We start from the raw sequence: 12,050 nt of genomic DNA on the forward strand, positions 1-12,050 counted from the left end.
GAGCTCAGTGAGCAGAGAGCTGCAGGTATGTTCTGGGTCTGTCCTCAGAAGGGGCACCCCTAACCCTTGAGCCCTGACTCTTTCCTGCTCTGTGCCCATCTCTTCCCTCCAGAGGACACCAGAGTTATTTTAATCAATGTGGACCTGATCATGCCGTTCTCTGGCTTAAGACCCCCAGTGACTTCCCATTGCCTATAAAATGAAAGTGCTGCAGAATTCGCCCTCATCCACCCAGGCTGTCTCCTGCAGCTCCTTAGTTCCTCCCCCATCGTCTCCCCCTCCCCACAGATAATTCATTCTCATTAACTTTTTTTTTTTTTTTTTTTTTTGGTGCTGGGGATTGAACCCAGGGCCTCAGGCATGCTAAGCCTGCACTCTACCACCAAGCCACGCCCCAACCCTAATTTTTATTAACTTCCTGAACACTGCCATTCTTCCCTCTGAAAGTCTGCCTTGATTTCTTGATTAGGACTTATTAGGTCTCCTCGCCACAGGTTATAGCACCTTATCATGACCTAAACCCCAAAGGTTTTGCTTTGTAATTTCCCCTTTAGTTGACTTTTTCTCTTAATCCATTCTTGGTGTGGCACGGTGCATGTCTGTCTTGGTTAGTGTCTGGCATGGCTCATGGCCTATCACAGACACTTAGTGTATTTGACAAATGATGGAAAATGATTGAATAAATAAACTGAACAAATGGATGAACTAAAAAAAGGATGAAGGCACAATCTCTCTTTGCAAAGAGCTTGTGGAGGAGACAGGCTGGTGAATGTGCATTGCAAGAGATGGTCTTGAAGTGGCGGACATTGAGGGGACAGCCAGAGGAGAGGGCAGCTGATCCGGTCATTCTGCCTGAGAACAGGTGATTCTAGGTGGTTTCCAGTGAGCAGGTCCAAAGAGATGGCTGGAGAGTATTCTGCTAGCCCAGGCCTTGTGTGGAAGGCCTTGGAGTCAAAACAGATACCCATCAAGAACATGGAATACGCCTCCGACATGCAGACCGCTGAGCAGGCAATTGTGGTGCTCCTACTGTGTGCCCAGCCTTGGGCACCAGTGAGCCTTTGGGGCTCCCCTTCCTGGCACCTGTCCCCTTCTGTGCACAAGCAGTCTCTTTCTTGGCCTCCTGACAGACGGGCCTGAAGATGCCGCTGAACTTGGGCAGCGGGGGAGGGAGGGGCTGGCCTTGCCCACCAGCAGCACCATATGCCCACGCCTTAGTCTATTCCAGTCATGTCCCTGGGCTGCCCAGCTGTCGCTGCTATAATTACGCAGCCACGGCCGCGGGAAGTGTGTGGTTGTGGGGACCCTCCGGTCTCCTTAGAACTTTACTACTGTTGTTATAGCTTATCAGGACACAGGCTGCCTTCTGCTGGTCTCTTGAAAACGGCTGTAATTCCCATCCATCATGGGGGAAGGCCAGCTGCTGCAGGGGCGGCTGTCAGAGAGAGGGCTCTGCAGGCTCCCAACACGCTGGCCCTGACCTTGGGGAGGTGGCAGCTCCAAGCCAAGTGTCTTACTTGGGACAGCATTTGGGCCATCTCTTTTCTCTTAACCCGGGGGGTGACTGCTTTCTGTTCTGTTCGGTGGCCTTGACCCGCTTGTCTTCTGCCTTGTATCTACCCTGGACCATGAACTTCCCTAGGGAAAGGGGCACAGTCTCCTGCTCTTAAGAGCTTTATTTTAGATTTTGAAACAATGTTCTGTCCACTATTGTAAAATAAATATACGGTGATAATCGTGATATAAATAGATAACATGTATTGGCTGTTGACTGTGTTTTAGGCATTATGCTCAAAACTGTGCAAGGATTATCTAATTTATCACTCAAAATAACACCACAAGGTAGACACACAATTTCCCACTTGGCAGGTAAGGAACTCTACCTGCCAACCCAGAGAGGTTATATAACTTGTTCAGTGGGGGGCCTAGATTCAAAACTGGAGAAGCCTTCTTTCAGGTTGTACATTCATGCCTCATTTTAGGAATTTTTAAAACAAAAAAAAAAAAGGAGAAAAACAAATCACCAATCATTTCACTTTCCAACTACTTATGATCTTGAAATATTTCTATTCATTATTTTTCTATTCATTTTTTTCCATAATTATGATTAGATTATATGATCAATTTTGTCTTATGCTTTTAAAATTAACATCATCACATAAACATTTTCCATCTTGTGGTTCATTATCCTTTACCACTGCCTTTTCTTACTAATTGGGTTGCATCCAAATTTTCCCTGGCCAAACTAACAAAGTGGCATTGTGGGATGTGTGTGTGTGTGTGTGTGTGTGTTTAAAACAGCATATGAGTAGCCTTTTGTTAAAGTTTGTTAGTGCAGTGTGAAATTTGTTCTTGGAATAACCCTTTGAGCTAAAGAAATAACTCCCCCATCTTGCAGATACAGAAACCAAGTTTTCAACAGTTAAATAAATCTGTTAAGGTCACACAGCTGGCAGGGGGTGGCCTCAATTCAAACTAATAATATTTTGACCAAGTTCATGCTTTTGACCCTTAGTTGATAATTTTGACTATAAAGATTTTTCCATGTTATGTTTCTATTTTGAATTTTGGGGATTTCATACATGGATTTTCTAGATCAAAGGGGGTTAACGGTTTTTAAACTGAGTTAGAGGAGTGTATATTCTATTCCTGGTTTATTTTTCCCCTGCCACACGGAGTCTTATCACTGAATCAAGTGGTAGGATTATTAACAGCCCCCCACTCCCGCCCCCTGGTTCTTAATGGCTGGTGAGGATCCCATTTTACTTCTTGCTTGTGCTCCATGGCCATCCTAGGTCAGCTGGGCTCCTCTCCAGGTGTCCTCCCTCGGGGACCACTGACTGAGCAGCCACCATCTGGAATGTGGCTTGGACACTTGCAAACAGAAAGAAAGCTCTGGGTGTCTCCAACTGGCGGCTAAGCCATCTAGCCCAGAAGTCATAAATATCACTTCTGCTCATACTTCATTGGCCAGAACTGGTCACATGGCCCCACTCACCACACAGAGACAGGAAGTGGACTCCTTCCTGGGCTTTTAAGGGAGAGAGAATTCTCTGGTGAAGGCCCCTAATGACTAACAAGCACAGTCATAAAAGCTGTTCGTTTGATAGTTGAAAATAGTAACACGTTGTTGCTTTCCTTGACACTATTTTTCTTGGTAAGACTTAGCATTTCTTCATATTTTCTTGGCCAGTTTTATGGCCTCTTTTGTAACTTGTTTGTCCTGTTCTTAGGCCATTTATCTTTGATATCTTCATGTTTCACACAAATTATTTCCTGATGCGGTGATGTCCCTAAATGGGTCTTTGATGAGTGAAAACACATGGTCTCTCAAAACCCAATTTTCCTCAGAGACTTTTTAAACCTATATATGTAAATCACCCTATTAATTTTCTTCTGTTTCTCCAAAGAATTGACCTAGAATTTATGTTAACTTCAGGTTGAGTGAATTTATGCTAAGTTCTGCTTTTCAGTTAATCAATGTGAACTGAAGGAATTTTCTGTGTATTCAAAGTGTTTGGGCCTCTGGGTTTCAAGACACTGATGTTCTCTTGGGTGCCTCCTCCTCAGGCCGCCCCCGCCCCCATCCTGCCAGGGATACAGCCCTGAGTGTCTGTGGCGTGTTGTTCCAAAAGTCCACCTTCTCCTCCGTCCCCATGTTAGGAGGGACCTCTGGACAATTGAAATAACCTCCCAAATGGTATTTTTCCTGGACTACCAGAAAAGAGGCCATTCTAATTATGTCCCATTTCCCTTCAAACCCTTCACAGTAGCACCATTTGCCCTGTGGGGCCCATTTACCATGGTCATACACAAAGGGTTTTAGGAAGGATGCATAAATTGATTTTTAAGTTACGAATTATGGTTGTAAATAAATTTTTATAGTTTTTAGAGTAATAATTTTTATAGTTATAAATTAATTTTCATGTGTATTAGAAAAGTGTTTACCTAGCTTATTAAACTTGTTCATTAACAGATATTACTTGCTTAGGATATGACTGAAAGTAAAAGTGAGTGAACATTAATATTTATAGGATACTATTAAGTTGATAATATAACAGGGGGCACGTGTCCTTGTGGTGAGAACATTCAAAATCTTCTAGCTCTTTTGAAATAGATAATATGTTGTTGACTATAGCCACCTTACCTTGCAATAGAACACCAGAACTTATTTCTCCTATCTAACTCTAACATTGTATCCACTGACCAAATCCTCCCCATTCTCCTTCTTCAACCTGTCTACATATTCTACTCTGAATTTATACAAGATTAACTTTTACATAAGATTATACAATGAGTGAGATCATGTGATATTTTTGTCTTTCTGTACCTGGCTTATTTCGCTTAACATTAGGTCCTTCAAGTTCATCCATGTTGTCACAAATGATTGGATTTCATCCTTTTTGAAGTACCAATAGTATTTCATTTTGTGTGTGTGTGTGTGTGTGTGTGTGTGTGTGTGTGTGTGTGCAGACACAAATTTTCTTTATCCGTTCATCCAGTGTATACAAACATCACATTTGTGTCTCACAAACATGCACAATTATGATGTATGGATTAAAAATGTTAAAAGTAGGGAATACATTTGGAAAAAAAATAATAGGATAGTGTATAAAGAACTGAAGTTCAGGAGAAACCACTCTATGAGCCAACATCCAAACTTTACAGCATCCTTGAACCAGTCCCAATCTAGCTTCCACCCTTTCCCCCAGACAGCATTTTATATCTAGAATATGCACATGTTGATCATTCCTCAAGTCTCGGTACTTAAACTCTTCCCCTGGGTCTCTTCTATTTGTCCTTATTTGGGTCTCAGCTCACTTTTTACTTTATATGTTCCTTAACTATCAAATGGGTCTTCTTTCCTGTTCTAGATAGATATGTATTTGGAAGTACAATCTGAGCTTTCCTTAGTGGCAAGCTTTAACCTGCAGAAGGTGCTTTCTTTCTCTTTCTTTCTTTCTTCTTTCTTTTGCAGAAGGGCTTTCTGATGAAGAAAGTGACTGGTGTCATGATCCCCTTGGTTCCTCACAGCAGCCCCTTGGGGTGAGCATCTTACAAGCAGGGTACATGAGCAATGAGCACATTCTTATTTCTATGACTTCCATTCCCTTTACACATGAGAACCAGGTTAGCTTTCCGTCTCTATAACAAACACCTGAGATAAGCAACTTGTAAGCGGAGGAGGTTGGTTTTGGCCCATGGTTGAAGAGGTTCCAGTCCACGGTCATGTGGCCTTGTGCTACATTATGGCGAGAGCATGTGACAGAGTAAAGCTGCTCACCTCAAGGCCAGAAAGCAGAAGTGGGCTGGGAAGGGAGTGGGGTCCCACAATCCGCTTCAAGGGCATGTCCCCAGTGACTTAAAACCTCCCATCAGACTCCGTTTCCTAGAGGCTCTTCCACCTGTGACAGTGCCTCCAACACCTGGGCCTTTGGGAGACACTTAAGATTGAAACTATAGCAACATCATTTCCACAAACAAAATTTTAAGACATTTTATGTATTGGGGATCGGGGACTCAAGGAATTTTAGTTAAAAGTTGAAAACCATGCATCTTTTGGCACGGTCCCCAGAGAAGCTGGGTTACTCCTAAGTAATGAAGTCCTTTTCTTCTCCCTGTGGACTGGTTGGAGAGTTTTCTTTGAAGAAGAAAGCTTCTCGGTGAGGAAGAGGATGGAAGCAGAATGTTTTAAAAACTTATCTGAAAACCACTTGAACGGGTTCAGACATATCCCAGAGACACCCAGAGGTACCTCTTATATTTATGTGGACAATAGAACATTGGAAGACTAATGCAGGCCAGGGCTGATTTTAGGAGAAGCACCTCAGAACTAGCTCATTGATAGCAGTGGGGATGTTACGTTCCCTCAAAACAATAGAGGCCAGATGGTGCCACTTAGCCATCAGCACCCAGGTAAATAAAGTTATCTATCATCTATTTATTTATTTTAGTACCAGGAATTGAACTAAGGGGTGCTTAACTACCGACCCATGTCCCAGCTCTTTTTAATATCTGTTCCATATGAATGCAAACTATGTCTCACTGAGTTACTTAGTACCTCACTAAGTTGCCGAGGCTGGCTTTGAACTTGAGATCCTCCAGCCTCAGCCTTCCGAGCCTCCGGGATTATTGGCTTGTGCCTCCACACCTGGCAGATGAAGTTATCTTAATGGTAGCCATGGTGATGGGCAAGCTAGGATGGCCTGCCCCACAGAGAGATCCAGAAATGGTCAATAGAACAGAGCTGTCCCTAGGGGCAGTCAGCAAGGGTCCTCCTCAACTAGTACTGCTCATTGCTTTTCTTGATTTCAAAATAAATCTAGAGTGATTAAGGGTAAATGAAATCATCTTTTATAAAATTGCACAATATTGTGTCCAGTTCTTGGTTCTGAACTTTTTTTTTTTTTCCAAACGGAAACCCTTAAACTGAAGAGAAGACTGTATACACTCAGGAGAAAGGACCCGGTACCATCATGACAAGAAGACGTGGTTATGAGTTCCTCGTTTATCTCTGAAGAGATCTTTATCCATACCTGATGACCGCATACTGGGGTAAGGGGAATGGCCAAACATTTTAAGAACCGTTAAACATAGGATCAGAGGGGTCATTGATACTTGGAGGCTGAAAGTGTCATCATGGCCCTACTAAGTGAACAGGGTATGCTGTGACTAGGTGATAAATGTTCTGCTCATCCATTGGTAATTTCCCTAATCCCTGAGGTGGTGATGGTGATAATGAATAATAATAATAATAATAATAATAATAATAATAATAATAATAATAGATGTACTTGGTAGTTGGTGCAGCTCCCGTGCTGGGCTACTAGACTGTAGAATAAGAGCCATCATACCAGAGAAAGGGAAGATTCATAAACTGCCCCTCACCCAGTTGCTTCCAAGATGGTAAAAGTTGCATTATTCCATTGGAAAGGAGATGATCTTTTTAGATCAAAATGATCTAAAGTGTATTGCAGGGATGGTGTTTGTATCCTATCCCCATCAATTCAGTAGAGTGCCTGTTTAAACCAGATGGATCTTGAAAGCTAACGGTGACTACCACAAACCCAGTTTTGTATTAACCCTGGTCACAGCTGCCATGGCAGGTGTGGCATCGTAGCTGGAGTGGATTAGCATGGCCTCAAGTTCATGGTATGCAGAACGGACAGGGCAAGTGTGTCCTTTTCCATGCACAACAGAAATGATGGGAAATAGTTTGCATTCATATGGAACAGATCCCAATCTACATTTATAGCTTTCCCCCAGGGGTATGTGAACTTTCCTACCCTCTGTTACAATATGATCCAAAGTAATCTATCCCATGTGGACATCAGGTAAGAACATCCCAAAGAGCCATTATGTAAGTAAACTAACTGTACCAGATGAGCCTGATGCACACAGCATGGTGGAGGTGTGGGCGACACATATGTTGTCCAGAGGTAGGGAGATAAACTGAATGAAGATTGAGGAGACTACCCTATCAGTAAAAAAAAAAATATTAGGGGTTTAGGGATCAGAGAAATGTCACAATATTTTATCCGAAGTAAATGAGTAATCATTACTTCTTGCATCTTCCACCATGAACAAGGATGTGCAATATGTGTGAACTCTGGGTTCTGGAGGCAGAAAAAACCCACACCTGGGAATAGTTATTTGACATACCAGGTGATATGAAAGGCTGTCACATTTCAGGAGAGCATAGAACAAGGAAGGACCCTGTCCTATGGTAGGTACAGCTATGCCACCTGGATAATTAAACCCAAGAGTTCCAATGGTCTCAGGAAAATGTGGTGTGTGGAGTTTATGGAAAGTTCCAGTAAGAGAGTCACAAGCAATATGCTAAGGTTCTGGATCAAGGTTGTACCATCTGCTAGGAAGGATCAAAAAACAATTGAAAAACAACTCCTGTTTGTGCTACGTACGGCCCTGGTAGAGATGGAGCACTAGGACACGGGGCACCCGGTGACCATGTGGCCAGAGCAGTCCATTACAGCTTATTTATCAGACTCACCAACTCATGAGGCTAGTCAAGTTCAGAAGCAAACCATCCATCATAGGTGGACGTGGTCTACCTGGTATCCAGTATGAACAGGACTAGCCGGCACACCCGAGCAGGTAGTTCAGCCCTGCACATCCTTCTCCATCAGTCCCGTATCTTTCCCTCACGTGTCTCTGCTGGCTGTCTAAGGAATTCCACGTGACCCACTGATAGAGGAGAAACAGGTCTGAGATTGGTGTATGGGGAGGTTGGCTCTGCACAGGGAAGGATATGGGTTAGGGAATGCATGGTAGCTCCCTAGAGGCCCTTTCAGGGATGGTCTTAAAGATAAGATGAGGAAATGCTACAGTTTCAATGGGTCCTCTGAATTTCATGCATTGGAAACTTAAACCCCAAATTTACATGTTAATAAAGTATTTGGAAGTGAAACCTTTAGAAGGTGATGGGATTAATCAATTTGTGGATTAATGGGTTATTAGGAAAGTGGTTTTGTAATAAAAGTGAGCTGGCTCTGGCTAACTTGCTCTCTCTCTCTCTCTCCTTGGGATGCCCTCTGCCATATTATGATGCAGAAAGAAAGCCCTCATCAGATGTCAGCACCACGCTCTTGGAATTGCCATCCTTGACAACTGTGCATTAATTAACCTCTCTTCTTTCCAAATCATCCAGGCTGTGGTATTCCATTATAGTAACAGAAAAACAGATTAAATGCAGGAATATCCTCCCTAAAAGCAAAGTTCAGACGATTCTAGTCCTCCACTTTGTGTAAAAAGAGAAGATCTCCAGGGTTATAGGGTCTCATGGGTGGGAGAGTGAACAATTTGGTTGACTGGTCAGGGCTTAGAAGCATCAAGGTGGAAACTTGGGACTGGGAGGTCCATGGTAGAGTCATATAGATGGGCATGTAGGGATGGGCACAGAAGGTGAAGATCTCGGTATCATATATTGATGACCAAGGAAGATAATTCAAACACAAAGCAGCACCAAACGATCAAACACCCACCAGTGATGGGAACATGAGCAAGGTCATCATAGTGACTGGCTTGGTGGTCTTGCTCATGGGCTCAACAGCACGGGCTCACGCTTACCAGGGTAAATCTGCCATTTACTGTTCCAAATGCCAGCAATAAGCACTAATGCTAAGTTCCTGACATGGCACTGTCCTTCAACAGGACTACCTTGATGCTTGTTAAATTAATTGCATTTTGGTGAGGGTCCTTATCCCATTCAGGCAGAAATGGGTTTACATTCCATGTGTGAATTGCCTCGATGTCCACAAAGCCTCAGTGAGCAGACATTATCTGAAGGCTTAGGGTGCTTCATCCACTGGGATTGGATCACATTGGAGCAGGAGACTCACTTTGCATCAAAGAAAGTATGGGATTGGGCCTCCATTCATGGGCTCCACGGATCACATGTTATCTACTGCGCCATCTCAAGTTGACTATCTAAATTGAAATGGCCTATAAAGCACAGCTGGGACACCAGCTCAGAGATGATGATTCCTAAGAATGAGGAGGTGCCATCCATCTTCCAGGATGCAAAATACTCCTTGACTTAAAGATTTTTTTGTTTGACACCTTGCACCTATATTTAATCATGTTTACCCAAGAGATTAGAAATCTATGCACTTAGGAATCAAGAGGTGGAAACAAGAGTGCCCTCATTATCACTTCCTTTAACCCACTGGAGGAAGGTGTGCTTCTCAGTTCTATAGATTCACAGATCCTGGGTCCCAAAGAGGAAATACTTCGGCCAACAGACAGAGCAGGAATAGGCCATGGTTGTCACCTGAACGCTTTGGGTTCTTGGTGTCAAAGGACCAGCAGACCAGGGGAAGATTTACCATCTCAGCGTTGGCTGGGCTCTGTTAGATACTGTAATAGACTGCTGTTATCCCCTCTCCAAGGATAACATGTCCCCCCTCCTCCAGATGGTCCAGTTGGCAGGCTGACTCTCGCTGTCACTCTTCCCGGGAGAGCCTCAGTTTCATATGGCAACTCAACCAAGATGGCGGCCTCGTTTGAAAGACTGATTCAAGAGGGTAAAGGCCCAGCCAACCTGGGACATCTCTGAAGGACCTTTCTAGTTGCTGAATTCTGCAAAGAGGTAGCCAAGGTCATTGTTAGGCCCTGTATTGTGCATGAACTTCTCCCACTGTCTGTGCCTACGTCTGTCTCCTCCCTTTCCTGAGCATCGATTCCCAGAGAAGTCCCTACGATACCTCCGACATACTCAACTCCCGCTGGGAGCCCCCTGTTCCCCAGGAACTCAAATGGCTCCAGTGCATCCTTCTCACTTCCTTCTGCCCAAATTCATAGCGAGTCCCCCACTGCAAGCTCCTTTCTATGTGGCGGATGTGGCAAGAGGGACTCTAAGGAACACCTTGCCTGCAAATGCTTCCGGGCGTAAAACCGAAGAATGGATGATCAGAAAACCAGAGGGTAGGTCATCGGGGACACCTAAGGGGGAACCAAGGGATGGATCGGGGCAGTCTGACCATTGGACCATGGACCCGTGTGAGCCTCTCTGATTCCATCTAGAAAGGATGGCAGGTCCTCTTGTCCTCTGAACTTCCTGAGAAATCAGTAGCCAGGCAAGAGTGGGAGCACATTCAGGATCTGCCCTTACTTTTGAAATTCTGGCTTGAGTAGACGTGACGGGCCTGCTTCTCTGTTCTGTTTACCCTTTGTTTCGTCAGACTTTTTCTTCTTGTCTCCCGAGGGAAGAGGAGGTTGTCAGGGTCTGGATCTGGAATGTCCTCCAGAGGCTCACAAGTTGAAGGCTTGGTCCCCAGCTGGTGGTGCTGTTGGAAAGTGGTGGAAAGTTACTTGGAGAAAGTGGGTCACTGGGGACATGCCCTGAAGGATTGTATCTTGTCCCCAGCCCCTTTACATTCTCTCTCTCTCTCTCTCTCTCTCTCTCTCTCTCTCTCTCTCTCTCTCTCTCTCTCTCCCTTCTTACTGGCTTCCTTGAAGTGAGCAGTTTTACTGGACCATTCACTTCCACCATGACATCCTGCCTCACCACACGCCCACGGCCATGGCGCCAGGCCCTGGTAGACCAAAACCTCTGCAACTGTGAGCCAAAATAAACCTTTTCTTCTCTAAGTTCTTTTTCTCAGGTATTTTGTCACAAGTCTGGAAACCTGACTCACACAGAGATCTTTGGGGATTAGACCAAATTGAGGTTACTCAACCAGCAGAGATGTCCATGAAGCACAAAGAAGTTTTTTTGGTCCCGTACACAGTCCAGTCTGAGAACCCAGGATTAAGGAAGATGAGCGTCCATGATCCTAATGAAAGGGCTTAACATGACATCTGGTATATGCCAATGAGCTTTCAAAAGGCAAAGGCAAGATCAGCTAGGGGCAGGATGAGGCCGGGTCCCTCGGGGAAGGGAAGAGGGGGACGCTATGAAAAGGGTCTTCCAAGGGGGCATGGATGCAGCCTTGGAAATGACTAGAAAAAAGGGTCCCTGATAAGAACAAGATCCTGTCCTCTGGCGGGGACAGGGATCTTGCTAGTTGTCCCTGGGGTCCTTGCCTTGCTGCTGCCATCCTTCTGTTCTAGGGTGTAGATTCTTGAAATGGCCCAGCTGGACTGTGGCGGGGACTATATTTATGCACGTCCTGAAGGTTCTGACTTTGAATAATTGATTGCACTTTGGGAAGCAGCACTGCGGCGGCTTTGGCCTGTAAGACATTCACGCAAGACGGTAGCCACCCGACCAGGCTTAGCGTGCACCCACCTCGGGAAAATCTGCTCTTTTAATTAGCGGTGTGCGTGAATCTATCTGGTGCACGGATGCAGTTAATAACAGGGCTGGCTCAGTCCACCAGGCCAGACTCCTCTAAGGGGCTTAAAATATGAAATGTCGCTGCTAAAGACCTTCCCGGATCCCGGCCGCCATGTGAGGACGGAGAAGGGGCTGTGCTCACCATGTGTGGCGATACATAAATATTAGCCTTAAATAACTGTGAATACCTTGTTTCCTAAAAAGATTAGTGGCTCTTCCCTGTGTGATAAATTGTGTGAGTTACAGGCAGACC

This window comes from Ictidomys tridecemlineatus, chromosome 15 (genome assembly GCF_052094955.1).
Source record: "Ictidomys tridecemlineatus isolate mIctTri1 chromosome 15, mIctTri1.hap1, whole genome shotgun sequence".
Taxonomy (NCBI): Eukaryota; Metazoa; Chordata; class Mammalia; order Rodentia; family Sciuridae; genus Ictidomys; species Ictidomys tridecemlineatus.